The sequence below is a fragment of the Canis lupus genome, chromosome 31 (assembly GCF_011100685.1).
Source record: "Canis lupus familiaris isolate Mischka breed German Shepherd chromosome 31, alternate assembly UU_Cfam_GSD_1.0, whole genome shotgun sequence".
Classification (NCBI taxonomy): Eukaryota; Metazoa; Chordata; class Mammalia; order Carnivora; family Canidae; genus Canis; species Canis lupus.
The window spans coordinates 29,318,753-29,337,400 of record NC_049252.1 but is presented as its reverse complement, the minus strand read 5'-3'; the positions used below and the strand labels follow the sequence as shown (position 1 = coordinate 29,337,400).

General features: G+C 41.9%; 1 long non-coding RNA gene across 1 annotated transcript; it reads left to right on the top strand.

Annotated features, from left to right (window-relative positions):
- Positions 1–1,876: 1,876 nt before the first annotated feature.
- On the top strand, positions 1,877–9,747 carry LOC119867054. Its single transcript, XR_005382319.1, has 3 exons — positions 1,877–2,167; positions 7,233–7,347; positions 9,618–9,747. It is a non-coding gene; the product is annotated as an uncharacterized LOC119867054 (long non-coding RNA).
- The last annotated feature ends 8,901 nt before the right edge of the window (positions 9,748–18,648 follow it).

Genomic DNA, 18,648 nt, shown 5'->3' with positions numbered 1-18,648 from the left:
GAGCTAGCTCCTGGGCGGAATGAGACTAGGAACACTCTGCCTGCATCCAGTGAAGTGGATTTGTGACTTGGATCATCTCATTGTGAGGGAATCGATTCTCACAAAGTGAATGAATAGTTTTAGGATTACTACCAAAAAAAAAACCTGACTGGAAATACTGTTGAGGCTGCATGGACAGGGAACAAAGGGTCAAGCAGAGCTGACTTGTCCCCTACAGGTGGACCCCCCTCACCCATGGCACCATAAAAACCCTGGGGAGTTGATCAGAACTGACAGGAGGCTGGTCAAAAATGACTCTGAATCAACAAGAAGACTATTCTAATTGTGCATTTATATCCCTTTTTGTTAACAAGAACTCCTAAATCTAGATTCATATTCTGCCTTGAGGTAATAACTCATGGTAATACAAAGCCACCGCAAGTAACAACACTTAAAACCGTGTTTATGTCATCTTGTTCCTTCTTTTAACCTCAACTTTATGTGTTTTATAATCTACAGAGTGCGTGGCTTATAAGTAAACATATGGAGAATATGTACCTCCCCTCCAACTTTTTACTAAACGGGGACATAATCAGAAAAGTTTGGAAACTGTTGACTTAGGGCAAAGTTTGGAAACTGTTGGCTTAGGACAAGGGCTGCAGATAGACATAGGACAACACCCACACCCAGACCAGAGGTGCTGGAGCCCCGATATCTGACCCTGAGGCAGAAACAGATGCAGTGGAGACATCAGAGGTGTTCTGAACCAGGAAATGCCCCAGGGATAAAGTGCTCTAGTTCCCCAGATCAGGGAAGGACTCTGTGTGCTTGGCAGGAGGACTGACACTGCCTGCCAGGAAGGGACACACAATGGTCAGAACCAGAGAGGACTTCCCCATGTGCACAGGCGCGCCACACAGCCATACTGACCCACGCACAAAAGAGGAGGGAGCCAGTTCTCAACGCTGCAAAGCCACGAAGCTTTCCACCTGGAAAAGAACTTGTCAGGATGGCTTCCCCCTACCTGTTGCAGTGAAGGGGAAAAATCCTCAGAGAGCAGAAAGTGACCTTTTAATGCATTTCAAGGTCAGTGAGGAGACACATTCTTGAGAAGTATGGGCCTCCTGAGCTCAGCAAATCTCAGCAAATTAACATTGAAGAGCAGGACGTTTCAGCACCCACAGTTGAGTGCGTGTGTCAGGAGGTGGCTGGTGGGGGACAGTCTACTCTTTTCCAGAATCCAGAACCTTCTTTTCTTTCCCCAACTTCCTAATCTGAAGCCCCCCACGTTCCTCTAACTCAAAGGCAGAATTAGGTGGGAAAGAGCCAGCAAAGCAAGAAGCTCTTTGGAGCAAAGAGGTTAGGGCAAGGTTGTCAGGCAAAAAAAAATGGAGAGAGATTTCAGGAAGGGATAAAGTTATGGGACTTGGGGGTAACAGGAGAATGTGTGAGAAGTAGGGGATGGGTCACAAGTGAAGTCCCTGGAGATGCTCAGGAGGTATGAGCCCACTCCCCACACAACACTCCTTCGTGTACACAGGGATGAATCAGCTGCATGAGAAGCACGACACCCAAGTTCTTGGACACCGCACGCTTAGGTATGTGATAGCGTCAGCCTGAAGTCGAGAGCAGATGGAACCTTATTCATCGTGCTGTGTCTAGGTTTACCTGGCAGAGGCAGGGAGAGCCCATCCTCTCCAACAGTGGTTTAAGGAAATTTCAGTACTAAGGAGGGTTAGCCAAAGGGTATCACCCTTGCCAACCACCCAACCAACCCACTAGTAGGGTAGACTGTCCTGACCATTTTATCCCTGGCCAAGTTAAAATACAGAGTCAGACTTCAGAGCAGTTCTCAGTGGCCCCCTATAATTTTAGGACCTTTCCGTGGAGAGTGGAATATTCACAGTGGCCTGTGTCCCTGGAAACTACACCTCCTTCTCCAGCATGCTCTGGGTCTTCCCTACGTGGCTGCCTGATTCTGTTGTTGGATGAGAACAGGCAGGTGGACTTTCACCGCTTGGACAGCCACCCATCAGCCCGACTACACTTGGGGTCAACTCAACCTTACCCCTGGAGAGGAACCACAGCTGCTCCTGGAACAGATCCCCCTGGACCACAAGACGCCGACGGCCAGCGAGCAGGAAGGGCTAGGCTCTCATGAGGCCAAGGTGGATAGAAAAGTATCCAGGTGAGAAGCTGCCCTCATGCCTCAGCCGTTCCTAAAGGATCAAGTGCTTAGCTTTGCTCTGGCAAATCTGTAGATATTCCACTCAGACGACCTTTCCCAACCCCTCCCGCTCCCCAGCCATGTTTGAGTTGGGCAGAGTGACAATGGTGTCTGCTGCTGCCATGACCACTGATAAAAGCTTTGCTCTGGCAGCTTCTCCTTTGCCCTTAGGTCAGCATCCTTTCTGGAGGGGCCTCAGGAGCCTCAGATGCACCTGGCCAGCCCCGGACAGAGCTCCCAGAGATGGGACAATGGGGCTCATGTACCTGGCTTCTCCTTGAGACCCAGCCTTGTCTGGGTTGATTTTGAAGGAAATATTTATACTAAAGGGCTGAAGCTGAGAGATTTCACCACCTCTTATCTCTTGTAGTTTAGAAAAACAACCAACATCTCATTGACAAGTGACCCCGTGGCGCCTGTGTTCGTGGCTCGTTTCTCTGGGGAGCCTCCTCTTCCCAGAGCCCTGTCTCGGTTTACATAGCTCTGCTCACTTCCTCTCAGACTCCCAGGGGAAAGCAAGATTCTCATGGACATGCCCCGTCTCTGTAAGGCTCCCTGAGTACTGTGAGTGCTCGAAACTTGAGTCTGGCCTTGCTCCATGTTCCATCTATGTGATGGCGGCTCCGGAACCTAGACCTCCAGCCAAACATCTTGGGTCTCGCAGCTTTGAGGAGCCCTGGACAGTCTGCACCCACCCGGCCCCAGCACCCCAGACAGTCATACAGTGCCTCAGCTCAGCTTGTTCACACCTGTCGCTACCCCTACATAGGCTCTTCTATCCACTGCCCCCCTCCCCAGCTGCCCATGCACTCCCCAGAAGACAGCAAGGCAAAGGTTGTCCAGCCCCATACCCCACCAGCGTGCCTCTTTCAGGCCGTGACAAAGTTGGTAGGCTCCAGCACCCACCCTTCTTCAAGGAACCAAGCATAACTCTAGTGTTGGAATCTCTGTACACATGCGCCCTCCTCCTCATACCCTCTGCCACCTTCCTTCCACTCAGTCTGCCACCCTATACCCTATACTCTGCACCCTATACATTTCTTCATGTGTTCCCTCCAACTCTTGGCTTAACTTGGGGATTCTCAACTGTAGCCACACATTAGAATCCCTTGAGGGGTCTTCTTTCTATCTTTGGGGGAGGGGGATCTTATTTTATTTTATTATTTAAATTCAAGTTAGTTAACATATAGTGTATTATTAGTTTCAGAGGTAGAATCCAGTGATTCATCGGTTGCATAAACACCCAGTGCTCATTGCATCAAGGGCCTTCCTTAATGCCCATCACCCAGTCACCCCATCTCCCCACTCACCTTCCCTCAAGCCACCCTCAGTTTGTTTCCTGGAGTTCAGCATCGCTTATGGATGCCCCCCTCCCTGTTTCTCTTATTTTATTTTCCCTTCCCTTTCCCTATGTTCATCTGTTTTGTTTCTTAAACTCTACATATAAGTGAAATCTATATGGTGTTTGTCTGTCTCTGACTAATTTTGCTTAGCATAATACCCTCTAGTTCTGTCCACGTTGTTGCAAATGGCAAGATTTCATTCTTTTTGATGACTCAGTAATATTCCATCATATATATATATAGACCACTTCTTCTTTATCCGTTCATCTGTTGATGGACATCTGGGCACTTTCCATAGTTTGGCTATTGTGGATATTGCTGCTATAAACTTTGGGGTGCAGGTGCCCCTTCGAATCACTATGTTTGTATTCTGCAGATAAATACCTAGTAGTGCAATTGCTGGGTTGCAGGGTAGTTCTATTTTTAACTTTTTGAGGAATTTGCATTCTGTTTTCCGGAGTGGCTGTGCCAGTTTGCATTCCCACCAACAGTGTAAGAGAGTAAGAAGGTTCTCCTTTCTCTGCATCCTCCCCAACATCTGTTGTTTCCTGAGTTGTTAATTTTAACCATTGTGACAGGTGTGAGGTGGTATCTCATTGTGGTTTCAATTTGTTGGGAGATTCTATTTTTAAGTAATCTCTACATCCAATGTGGGGTTCGAACTTAGAGCACCAATATCAAGAGTCACAGGCTCTATCAACTGAGCCAACCAGGTGCCCCTCCCTTGAGGAGATTTCTAAAGGATACTGCTACCCAAATAGGCCTGATTACCTAAATTTGGGAGGCCCAGTGTAAAATGAAATCACAGGGTTTCCTGTTCAAAAGTTATTAAGAATTTCAAGATTGCATTAAACTAAGCATGGGGCTCTTCTGAATGCTGGGCCTAGTGGGACTTGTGCCTATGAAGGCAGCTCTAGGCCCAGGCACTTTCCCTAAACATTCAGATTTAATTAGCCTGGATGGGGCCCTGGAATCTGCATTTTAAAGGCTTCCTAGGAAGTGCTAAGGTGACTAAGCTGGCTGCTGCTGGCTGACCCAGAGAGAGATACTTTATCTACTTTCCAAATGGAAACTGTTTATTCTTATCTCTTGACCTTGGGACTAGGAGTTGGGCTCATATCTTCCTTGCTCTGCATTGTCACTTCCAGAACATTTCTTTCATGATTTTACAAATTCTTGCTCAACTGAGGCTAAGGTCATTCAGGTCTTTTCCTTGCCTTAGTCTAGGTCATTTCTGCACTTTGTTTGGTACATTTCTTCATCCAACCAATATTTAGCAAATGATTCACAACTTTCTCCACCCCCATTCATGTTGCTGCTTCAGAATCCTGACAGTTGGCCCAGCCTCAATCCTAGCCTCTTGGCTTCTTGTCCTCTCATCTCCAGTAACCTCCTCCTTCCTCCTCCTCAGCTCCCATTCCCATGCTCTTCTGGATTTGACTGACACTCGAGGCTCTTCCACCTCTGAATCTCAAACCCAAGTGCTCCCGCTCTCTGTAGCCTCATATCCTAACTTTCCCCTCAATTCCATAATCCTACTACATCTGTTACTCAACTCCACTGGCGTCTTTTGATCAATGACCTCTACAGATATTCCTTGTCCATTGTTTCCACTCTCTTCAGGTTCCATTCTATCTTGCTTAGATTCAATGGTCTACTCGTTTAATTACTCTTTTCCAAATACTATGTATTCTCTTATTCCTCTGTCCTCACATCCCACCCATCTAGCAAAATTCCAACCCTGGATGAACATGAGCATCCATCTTCTCCACCTGCCCCCCACCCCCAGCCAGCAGAGTGCTGCTGGAGGCAAATCCCACAGATGCATGGACCACCTTGGATTCTACTGCACTGAAAAAAGAGAATGAACTGCCTAACATCCATTGCTGAGTTTGCACCCAACTCTCTGTCCTCCTGCTGAGGGCCAGTTCCTCTGCAGATGCTCCCTGCCTCCCCTGCTTCCCATCTACCCTGGAACTGTTTGTAGGTATTATTTTCCTGTTCCTTCCATCTCTTCTCTGTTCTGGGTCCTTCCCATCTGTAGGTAAGTGCCCTGGATTCTGCAGTTTTTAAAAGGAAAAAAATAAAAAAAGAAAGGAAAGGTAAGATGAGGTAAGGTAAGGAGAGGAGAGAAGAAAACAAGAGAAACAAAAGAAGTCCCTTCCTCTCTTCTCAGCTCCTACCCTCTTGCTTTTTCCTTCATGGCCACACTTTCTGAGCACGTTTTCTCTCTCTCACCCTGCTGACTCCTCACTCCCTCCCCCTGGCTCTCATCTCACCACTTCAATGAAACAATCCTTGATAAAACCACCAATTACTTCTATTTTAAACAGAATGGCTATGTTGGGCCTCTTCTTCCTTGACCTCTCAGCATCACTGGAATTGGAACTCTTTCCTCCCCGAAATATATTCTTTCACTGCCTCTTCTCCACCATTTTCCTTTCGTAGTTCTCTGGCTTTCCCTTTTCAGTCCCCTTAAGGGTTCTTCCTCCTGTATATAACTACTATGCTTCTTTAAGGCTCCATTCTAGGCTCTTTTATTTCTCCCTCTACTCTCTATTCCTGGATAATTTCATCTATTCTCATTATTGCAAATATCATGTAAATGCTGATTCATTTTATCTGCAGAGATATGAAATATAAGTCCATTTCTCTCACATTACATAAGCATCCTGAGCTGAAATGGTAATGCTATGGTTTGGGGGCATCTAGGCTCCTTCCGTCCGGTTCTTCTGCCACTCTCAATGCATTCATCTGCATAGTCCCAGATAACCCCATGCCTATATTCCAGGCTTCAGGAGGAGGTAAAGTAGCAGGGAGCAGACAAGTCCCTTCTTTAAGGACACTACCCAGAAATTGCAGGCATCACTTCTGCAAACATCCCGTTAGCCATAACTTCAATAGCTGGCCACACCTAGCTCCAAAGAAAACTGGGAACTGTAGGCTTTATTCTGGGTGGTCGCATGCCCCCTTACATTTCTTTTGGCATGGAAAAAGGGAAAACCAATACTTAGAGAAAAACCAGTAGAATTGGCCACAGGCATCAGCTGGATTTGCCAATTCTTTATTTTGTCAAATAAGGACATTTCTAAAAAAACTATCACCTAGTGCCATCACTTCAAAAAAGAAAGGACATTTTAAATACCAAAATTGGAGAAGACATAATCTCAAAATAGAGAACAGTCTTTTAAATTAAATGAATTTAGATTTATGGAAGACAGCACTGTATCATCCTCATTGTTCTCATTTCCCTTGAAACTGGCACAAGCATCCATCTCCTGGCCTGAACTGGAAGCCATGACTGAGGCATGGCTGTTAGAGCATCATCAGTCTCATCTTTATTTCTCTACACTACCCTGATTTAGGGGGATGACTATGATAGCTCCCACCTGGTAGTACTACAGAAATCCAAGCCTCCACCACCTCAAGTCCCTTCGCATTTCTAAATGCCCCCAGGGCATCTCACATTCACTGCTGTAGCTGCAGGACCTAATCCCATTACAGGATCTCACAATACATCGGGGGTCTCCAATAAGCATGGCCATATACATCACTGCTGCCATCACACCCCAAGAGGGACTTTCCTCAGCAGAGACAACAACATCTCCCTTTGGCCAATCTTGAAAAGCCCCTACTTTTTCTAACAGTGGCCCCTCTTTCTCCCCCACATCCCTTCCATGTAGAACAAGTCCAGGAGACCAGCCCAGAAGACCCTAATGGATGCTGAGCAGGGTCTCATCTACCAACAGTCACATCTACCACAGAAAGACTCAATGGTTTGTCTTGGTTTCCCTTAAGGTAAGTCCCTCCTTAGACCTCTGCTCTTCTCTACGGTCAAGAGAGTCATCCCACGCTCAGACCCCTCAACATTTCTCTAGAAGCCTCACAGGTAGGCATTCAGATTAGGTCATGGAATAGAAGTGAAGCTAAAGGGTTGAGAACTGCCCTCCTGGCTCAGGGCAGTTAAAAAGGGGTGTTCTGTACCCCCTTCCTCTTCCTCCATTTGCAGATTTTTTTTAATCTCCCACCATTGGTGACAGTTCAAGTGTGCATAGCAGGGTATCCTTGGGGCATTGGGGCAGGCTTTCAGCTGTGTTGTTGGAAAGGAAGCCTTGGGTGAGTTAGTTTTTTGACTTCTCTTCTTCTCTTGTATTCCGCCTTTCAAAAATGAAATGTTTCAATTTCACATAGGATTCTTCACTGCATGTTCCAGAATCCTAAAAACTAAGATTTTGCTGTTGTTGTTTTTGTCAAGAGTCCCCCCTTCTTTTCATGCAGACATTGCTGGATTAGAATCCTAAAGTTTCAGTGCTAGAGGGGGCTTGGGGATCATAAGATCCTACAGCTTCATTTTATGGGTAAGAAAAGTGAGTGGCAGAGAGGTGAAAGGACTGCCCGAGGATATACAATAGCCAGTCCCAAGGTCCAGGTCCCTCAATTCTGCGCCCTTAGCTGGACACGGGGGCAGGAAGCACCTGACCTGAGAAACTAGAGCATCACCTTGAAGGAGGAGATGCTGAGTCCTGGCATGTTCGAGACAGCTTCCCCTCTCCCCTGCACTTCATGATGGTTGCTTGCCCTCTGTGCCACATGAAGCTGATAAACAGAGGAAATTCTCACGGGAGGGCTCTTCAAGATCTGTTAAGAAAAGTTTCTCTTGTTTACAGCAGAGTGCATCCTAAGATGCAATGCCAACAGGGTTTGCTTCTTTGTTTATTTTAACCAAGAAGGGAAATTAGTGGCAAAAGAATATTTTGATAATGAATGGAAAGTTAGTCATGACATTTTTGAGGGGGGAAAATATAAATAAACTTTTTTTTTTTTTTAATGGAGCTGTCTCAACAGATGATAGAGGGGATTCATGGGTTTCAGCCAGTTTGAAGAGATGCTCGGGGTGCCTGCAGTGCCTGCTGTGGGTTTCTGCTTTCCCCATGCACACAGTAGAAACCTTTGGAGCAGGGGGAGTGAGGTGTGTGTGCAGATGCGTGTGTATATGTCTGTGTGTGATCTCCTAAAGCAATCGTTGTTAATAGAAAGGTTTTTAAATATTTGCAAAAGGATCTCAGAACTTTACAGAACACAACGGTATCTGTTTCAAAACAACCTGGGAGTATTTGGTGTCGGCTTGGGCCTGGTAAATTTCCACTGTGGCCAACGCTCCACAGCATTCTCTTTCCAGCCCAACTCACTTCAAGTGGCATGATTTGATTAAGCATTTCTTCACTTTTAATTGCATGCCAAGGCCCCAGGGCATCATTTGTTGGGTGGCCCTGAGTGGGCTGGAGTGGGGGTGGAGAGACATGTCAATCTAGAAAGGTTTGTGCCTGACTTGTTCTCCGATGTAATTTTGTCCTGTACCTGGCAAGCCTTCCCATTATTATGAACAGGCCTGTCTTGCCTGACAGTGGTTTTCAACGGTTCGTGGTGAGGAGCATCCAGGGGAGAGCCTGCTCCCCGGGAGTTCCTGACTTGACTAAAGGGTGGGAGAGCATCACACTGCACTTGGCTGATCTCCACTCACCACCTGGGAAATTATACCCTGAACTGCCCACTCACAAACTCTATTACCACAGCATTTTAGAAAAAGGGTTGGTTAACACTATCAAAAAAAAAAAAAAAAAAAAAAAAGATCTTAACCTCCGAGCACAGTCTACGCCTCTGTAAAATGAGGTAATGCTACAACCTCATGGGGTTGAGGTGGGTGTTAGAAATATTGTAGATCAAGTCCTGGAACATAGTGAAACTCTGCAAATCATATTTATAGACGGCACCCTGGACTGTCACAGTATCTATTATTCCCATCCTCCCTCTGAAAAGTATGCCCATTGTGTTCAGACATCTGCCCCACTCCCATGTAGCTGTGAGCCCAAGGCTGGGCCTCCTCAGGAAGCAGCCCTCCATTCTAGTGGAGTGATTTCCTCATGATGACCTTGCAACACACTGGTGGCCAGTAAGACATGAACAGAACCTGCAGCTGGGGGTACAGTAAAGCAGGATGGGAAGGTCCTCTCCCCTGAGGGAAAGCCATAGGAAAAATGTCCCCCATTCCTCAATATGCTATTTCTCAGGTTGATGCTGCCATCTTGAAAACAGCTGGAGGATGAGGCCAATTTCCAAGGATGACAAGGCATAGAGAAGGAAAGAAACTGGGTCCTGGAGAACAATACCATCCATGTTGCCAACCGGATACACTCAATGTGACTGGTTTTCTTCAAGTCTTCTCCAGCTGGAAATCTTTGCCCCTCCACTAGTGAGCTGCCCCTCCCACTAGTGAGCTACTCCCCAGCCAATGAGCCATCTCTCCCAATAATAAGTCACTTCCTAACTAGTGTGTGACCCTCTCAACTAGTGAGCCATCCCCCTCTACTAGTGAGCCATCCCTCCCACCAATGAGTTACCCCTCCACTAGCGAGCCATCCCCTGAGGGGATAAGTCACCTCCACTACTGAGCCATCCACCCCGTAGTGAGCTTCTCCCTCGCACCCCCCCCCCCCCCGCCCCACTATAGTGAGTTGGGACCAACTAACAAGCAGTGATTCATCCTTCCTCACAAACAGGAACCTGAGGGGGAGACATCCACTTGTTGGAAGGGTCTTCTGGACTTTCCTAGAAGAGTGGGAGCCAGGAGAATAGAAAAAAAGAAGCTAGCAGAGGTGGGAGCACTGGTTCACAAGAGGAGAAAGTGAACAAAATTTCATCTCAGAGAAGATTTGCAAATGAATAATGCCACTGTGCATTTTCAGATACTGCTCCTGGGACACGCTAAGAAGCTGTGGGCTTTATGGGGTTTTGGCATTATAACTACTCCATCCTCTGGGAGGTTCTAGCCGCAAATAAAAGAAACCCTCACTGGAACCAGCATAATCAATATGGGAATGTATTATTTTATATCATAAATATTCCCTGTAGGGAGCTTCAGGGCCAGTTGAATAAGTGGTTCAAGAATGTCAACAAGAACCCAGTTCTTTTCTCTCTCTGCTTTTGGTGTGGGCTTCATTCTCTGTCTGGTATCAAGACGGCTGCAGGAATTCTAGGCATTCTAATAATGACCCCCACCAAGAAAACAGCTGCCTTTGCATTCCATGCCACTCAAGTACTGCTGACTAAAGATGAATGGGTTTTGAATGAGGACAACATCCAAGGTCCCAGTGCCCAAAGTGACATTTAGGTGCAGGGAAACATTTGACAAACCAAGAAAAGACAGCCTGCTGGCCCTGCATCCACCAAGGACAAAGAAGGAGGCTCAATATCACAGCGGCCAGCTTGGAATGTGGAAACAATATGCTCCACATCCCAGGGCATTCAGGGCAGCCTCCATCCTGGATCACTAGGTTCGAGGGGAATCACAGCAAGACACTCAACAAGCAATGCAGGCAGAGGTAAAGCAAACCTTACCCAGAGCTCCCATTGCCTTGTGATCCTATGGAATGACAGTTGTCCATGACCAGACTCTGCTAACAGAGCCTTGTCCCCAGAACCCCACCAGCATTTCTCAGCTTCTGGGCTTCCAGATCCTGTGCAGAAATACAGCTGCTAACCTGTAGCTGGCTCATGGGATAGAGAGGGAAGAGACAGACCTGACTCTATGTCAAATCTCTTTCAAAAAATAATCAAGAAATTCCCTGAAAAATATAGGATATCTGCAACCTATATGGTCAGGGTTTGATTATCCTTATTTTATTATGAACCCTTACAGACCAATTTATTTAAGTGAACACATACATAAAGGACATAAAATTTACAACATATAAAAATGTTACCACTCACTAATCATAAAAAAGTAAAGTTAAAAAATGAGACTCATTTTTTCTTTTTTTGTTTTGTTTTGTTTTGTTTTTCTCTTCATAAAATGGTCAACAAATACCAAATGGGGCACTGCTGCTGTTATGCACTGCTAGTCGCAATATAAATTCATGCTATCTTTCCAGAGGTCAGTTTGGCAAAATAGAGCAAAAAGACTTAAACACGTACATGACCTCTGAACCAGTGATTCCACATTCAAAAACGTTTCCTAAGGAAATAATCAAAGAAGTGTGCAAAGCAGTACTGCACTCATGAATATTCACCATAGTGCTGGAAATTGCAATGCTGGAAATTACCAAAATGTCTAATGGTATTTGGATTAGCTAAATGAATGATGGCACATCCCTTCCATACTGCCCAGGCACCAAAAACTAATGCAAAAAAAAAAATTCATCAGAGTTAAGTTAAAAGAATTAGAAATCATCAAGTTCAAGTGCAAATTTTGGTGACCATTTGCAAAAACCAACTTTGCATTATCTTTACACTCAAATTTCACACACATACAATACACACAGAAGAAATATTTAAAATGTTTAGCAACTACTTTCCAAGAATGAAGGGCCATATCCCCAAATATAGTTTGTCTCAGTGCTAGAATTATTTTCATGACCTATTTTGTGTGCCAACTACCTCCCCCACAAGGTAGTTTTACTTATTTAACAGATTAAATAATTATTTAAATAGTATTATTTCATTGCTCATACATTAGCAGCCTATTAACTCCTTTGCGTGTTTTCACGTTTTCCACTTTTTTGTGTAGTGAAATATGTTACTTATCAAAACCAATAATACAGTTGAAGAGTTCAGTGATAAGAACTCTTCATCCACTGTCCTTTATGCTGCCCTTCTGGCCTTTGACCCGTGTCTGCTCTCCATTTGGGGAATCCCAAAAGCAACTCTAGCAACCACATTTTTCAAAAACGAGAAGCATCTGATCTTGGTATCAATAACCATATTTTTGTCCTCAATTGGGGGCAACATCCCTAAACTCTCTGGGAATGCCAAGTCAAGGGTACAAATCTGGCAGCTCCTTAAAGTCCTGACCACCAGGCAGATCTCCCACCATTGGTGACAGTTCAAGTGTGCATTGCACTTTGGGAAAGCCTGTCCATCAAAGGCTTAAATGCACCAAACTCTGGCCCACATTTCTCTTCTAGGTTCTGCTCACACACATACAAAAAGATGTCTGCATAAGTACGCTTCCTGAAGTGTTGTTGGAAATAGCAAAACTATGGGATGTAAGCCCACTGTCTATGAATGGAGGATCATCGATGTATGGGAAATCCCTACGGCTGCTGAAAACATGAGGTACAGCTACATGTGCTCATAGGAAAACACATTCAAAAGGTAGCAATAAGTAACAGAACTAAATAAATATACAGAGCAAGTATACTATGATCCTATTTGTGCTAAAAACAAAAAAGAACCCATGTGCACATAACATTTCTGGAAAGTCCATGAGAAGCTGTAAGCAGTGCAGTCTTTAGGGATTTGGAGGGAGAGGGAGGGGTGACTGGTTGGGGCTCTTTTTCTTTCTACTTTACAGTCTTTTGTAATGTTTTAATTTTTTGTCATGAATAATAATAATAATTTTTAAAGATCTCCTTCCTGACATTTTAGGGCAGGCCTAGGCAAAACAATAGATGCAGACCACTGAGCCAGGCAAGTGCTCTGCAGCTTGGGTGTTAATTTACATGTCAGGGACTTGCCCACAGAGTGATTTCCATTTTAGCAGTCAAGGTCATCTCAGGGCAATGCTTCTCAGACTTTTCCACAGAAGTACCCCTGATGACAAAACAGAACAAACACGTAACCTCAAGGGATGAAGGAAATTGGCCCAAATCTCTGCCTCAAGCAAAACTTCTTTAGTGTGCAGAATATCTTAAAAATTCAAGAAAATTTTGAATTCTATTCCACCATTGTCCTTAACTTATTATAAAAACTAATTTTCTCTTCAAATTTTGTTTGTGAAATTCTGGTCACTATCTTGGTAAATCCCTCACTCCCACTTTAAATGGATAAAAATTTCCAGATGAAACTTAACAAGAAAAAGATTTATTCATAGTCAGGTTCCCAGGCAAGAAAAGTTGAAGTGATAGAGGGAACTCAAGATGAGATACTTCTGGAAACCAGGACTTGATACCGGCTGAGAGGTACAGATTCAATGTTCATACAGAGTTGCTGATCTAAAACTCAGGGTTGGGTTTCACAGAATACTGCTCCAGACATGAAATGAGCACCAAGGATTAGAAACATTCTCCCCACCAGTCTGAGAAGGGACAAGGACAACTGTCATCTATTTGGACTTTGAGGAAGAAAGAGAAAATAGTAGAAATCAGACACCCAGGCTGGCACTGTTGACAAGTATAAATTCACACCATATGCCTAGCACAGTGGTCCTAAGCCACATCAATGTCAAAAGTTGTTCAGTTACTAAAGAAATCCATAAGGGTCCTGGTGGAAGAAAAATTGAAACTGTCCTGTAGAGGTGGTCCTCCTCAAACTCAGGGAACTGGGACTTACCATAAAAATATGAGCCACATTGAAGATAAACAGAAATAATAAACTGCATGAGGAAATGAACGGCCATGAGGGAAAAATCACAGATGCAACAGTTGGGAAAAGCTGAATATCAAGAACCAAAGATAATAGGACGATATAAAAGAAATACCTAACATATTTAAACATATAAAGGAAGAAAACATTAACATAAGCCCAGAATGAAAATAGAATGGGAAGATGGCCAAAGGATCCGATAGAAGTTTGAGAAAGAAAACATATAAACTTCCTATGGGAAACTGGAATTGATGTGGTATATCTGCCACAGATGAGGAAAATATCAGTAAACCAAAAGATTAGAGGAAATTACCCAACACGCCTCAAAAAAATAAAGAGATGGAAAATGTGAGAGAGAAATTGAGAAATGTGATCATTTAAATGGGAAAAACCAACGGATATTTAAGAGAAATTTTCAATACATATAGGAAAGGACTGAGCAACTTTCAAAGACATAAGGCATAGATCTTGAATACAGGAGTAAGATATGAACCCTCAGTTAAATTAGTATACCACAATCTAAGAATGATAATTAAAATAAATCCATTCCTACACGCTTCATAGTGAAACTATAGAATACCAAAGACAAAGAGAAAAATCAATCTTTAAAGCTTTACAAGGCAAGTGGGAAAAAAATGAACAAGGCTAAAGGAGAACTAAATCATATAATAAATTAGAGAAATAGAGAACATCTCCTTTTCAAGTGACCACAGAACAAACCTCAAAATTTCCAAAAGACAAAAACAGAACAGAAAACATTCTTTAATGACAATGTAGAAATTAATGTCAAAAATCTGAAGACAAAAAACCCTTACTTACTGGAAAATTTTAAACACTTTCTCAAACAACTGTGGAGTCAAAGGAAAAAAATACAAACTGATAGCACAGAACAAGAGAAGATGGTAATAAGGAAGACTCAACTGTGAGCACTTACAGCAATACAGCTAAAGCAGTATGCAATGAAAATGCATATGCCTTATATAGGTTTATTAACAAACAAAAAATAAAAATAAGTGAAGGAAATAACAATAAATAAGTTAGAAAAAAACAATCAAATAACCTGAAGGATAGGATTAAATTAATTAAAATTAATAAAAAGTTAAAATATAATGATTACCAAACAGAAGATTATATAACTAGTTAATAAATTCAAAAGTTGGGTTTTTTGGAAAAACAAAATAATAAAATGTACAAATTTATGGCTCATGAAATCAAGAGGAGAGAAAGGGCAAATATATGAAATAAGATGAAATGGATCCAACAACTGGAAAAACCATGGAAATTAAACAAATCATCTAAAAAGTAGTTTGTCCAGTGTTATAAAAACAATTTTTCAAATACATTTGAAAACATGGATGAAAAGGACAGTGTTCTAGAGCTGAGCTCTCCAATACAGCAGCAACTAGCCACACATGGAAACTGAGCACTTAAAATGTGGCCAGTCTAAGCTTGGATGCACTGTCAGTATAAAATACACACCAGATATTGAAGACTTATGAAGAGAAAAAAAAGAATATTTCACTAATAATTTTCATTGATCATATGTTGATAATATTTATAATGATAATATTTGATATATATTTGGATAAATAAAATATTTTTAAAAATAATTTTACCTGCTGGGTGCCTAGCTGGCTCAGTCAGTTAAGCATCTGCCTCCAGCTCAGGTCATAATTTCAGGGTCCTGAGATTGAGCTCTGTTCAGGGGGGAGTCTGCTGGTCCCTCCTCTTCATGCTCTGCCTCTCTCAAATAAATAAATAAAATCTTAAAAAAATAAAGTCCAAAACACAAGGCTAATTTAACTTATGAGACATTCGCTAAGTTCTAAGGGAGGGCAGGGATGCCCAGAAAGCTGGAGGCTGGGCTAGAAAGGCAGAAAGAAATATCCTGCAGTCTTATAGGTGTTTAGGTAACAGTCCCATCAAATGGAGACTGCCAGACATGCGACCAGTCTTTCCCTCAAGACATTAGCCAAATTTTAACCTGCTTGAAGTGGTTGCTTAGCTCAAACCTCCAAAAGGCAAGACTTTCAAACCAGTGGTGGAATGCATCTTCCTAAACTGGAATCCAGCCCCAACCCACCTCAGTCTCTGATCAGACTACAGAAATCTGCTTTTCACCAGAAAGAAAAGGCAACTCTCACTTCTGGAAGATATCACTTGTAGCCTCTGTGCTTCTAAAATCATATGATACATGTGTTAAAGGAAATAAATGGAATCTGTGAAGATAATCAGATGGACATTCTACCACCGAAAATACAAGAGCTAAAATTAAGAGCTTGGTTTTTTTTTGGTTTTTTTTTTGTTGTTGTTGTTGTTTTTTAAGAGCTTGGTTTTAAAAGAAGACTGTATACAGCAGAAGATAGGATTGGTAAACTCAAAAATAGATTAATAGAAAAGTTAATATAAAGCACAAAGAGAATAGAGCACAAGTGATACATGAGGCACAGTCTCAAGATCTATTACATGTATAATTGGAGTCATGAGAGGAAAGAAATAAGGGCAGAAGCAAAATTTTAAGAGACAATGGCCAACAATTCTCTAATATTGATGAAAGATGTCAACTCATTGATCCAGAGTGTCAGTGAACCCCAAGAAGATAAATAAAAAGAAAAATGCATCTAGACACATCTAAGTGAAGCAATGGAGATCAATGACAAAGAGAAAATCTTAAAGGCACCCAGAAAAAAAATGCACGTGACCTTCAATGGGACAACAGCAAAACTGATGATTAACTTTTTTGGGAGAAACTGTGAAAGCTATGAGACAATGGAATGATAAATTTAAAGCACTGAAAGAAAAAAAAAGCTATCAAACTAGGATTCTATATCCAGTAAAAGTCCTTCAGATAAAGGCAAAATAAAAATTTTTCAGGCATCAAACAAACAAACAAACCCTGAAATTACTCATCCCCTGTGGAGAAGCACTACGTGAAATACTAAAGGACATTTTTTTGAGTAAAGGAAAAATGTTCCCAGTTGAAAGCACAAAACTTCAGAGAGGAATAAAGAACAGTGAAAAGAATAAATACACAGGAAAAGAGAAAGGATATTTTCTGTTTGAAGCCAAAATAATAATAATAAGATCCTCTGAGCTTTATAACATATGCATAAAATTATACAACAAGACCCAAAAGTGCAGGATGGAGTAAATGGACTTATGCTGTTGTAAGATTACTATGCTATTAATGAAGAGATAAAAGTACCTAAAAGTACCAATTTAAGGGCACTGGGTGGCTCTGTCCATTAAGCATTTGAATCTTGATTTCCACTCAGCTCATGAACTCAGGGTTGTGAGATGGAGTCCCATGTATGACTTCATGCTGGGCATGGAGCCTGCTTAAGATTCTCTCTCTCCCTCTGCCCCTCTTCCCACCTCCCTCTCTTAAAAAAAAATGTACCAATTTAAGGTCAAAGATAATAAGTCAGAGATGCATAATGAAATCTTTAGGCCAATGACTCCCCAAAGAAGTATAATCAAAAAGCTAAGTAAAGATAGGGTGCCTGGCTCAGTTGGAAGAGTATGTGACTCTCGATCTCAGGGGTTGTGAATTCAAGCATTACATTGCGTGTAGAGATTACTTAAGTGAGTAAATAAAAACTTAAAACAAAAAAAGCTAATGGATGATAAAATGGAATAGGAAAATACATGCTTAATTCTCAGCTCTGGTTTTTGATTTATTTCTTTAATTCTGTTAATTTCTATTTTGAAATTATGTTATCAAGGACTTTTGCTGGATATAAAATCCTAGTTTGATAGTTTTTTTCTTTCAGTGCTTTAAATTTATATAAATTTTAGAATCTTGGGTTTTTTGTTGAATTGACCTTTTTATCATAATGAAACATCTGCTTTCTCTCTACTAATACTTCTTGCCTCAAGTGTAGTTAATTATTAAGTCAGCCAATCAAAATTCTTTTTGCTAGTATTGTGTGGTATAACCTTTTCATACTCTACTTTCATCCTAATCTTGCCCTTATATTTGAGTTGCTCTCACTGGAAACATTATATGCCTGGGTCTCAACTCTTTTTATTCAGTCTGACTGCTTTATTCTTTTAATTGGAGTGTTTTACATGTACATTTCAACTAATTACCAATATAGTCACATTAAATCCTGCCATGTTGCTATTTGTTTTTTATTTTCCATCTGTTCTACTCCTTCATTCATTTTCTGCCTTTTTGAGGATTAATCACATATTTTACTATTCATTTTTCTCATCTATTAGTTTTTCATACTTTTATGTGCAGATTATTATGCATATACTGCATATATACATATATACCCACTACATATGCACCTGCACTAATTTATCTATTTATATACTTAAGTTTTGTGCACTTTTACTATCATTAAAAATGTTAACAAATACACTATCAGACAATTTATTAGTGAGTGAAGATAATAATGCACAACAGGACCATATGGGGCTTATTCCAAGAATCCAAAGATGATTCAATATTATGGAAATCCACTTAATTCGAGGGAGAAAATTATGTCATCATCTTCATACATGTTCAAATAGAATGTGACAAAATTTGACAATTCATCCTTTATTTTTCAAGGGCAATAGCATGATAAATAAATAGATATGTTTTAAATATATATCTGAACCTCAAAACCAAAAACACACTCAATCAAAACATACTAGTCTTTGCCCTTGCGTCAGGAATAAGACAAGTGTTTGCTCACTATTGCACTGTTATTTAATTTTGTATTAGAGGTACTAGCCAACACAACTAGA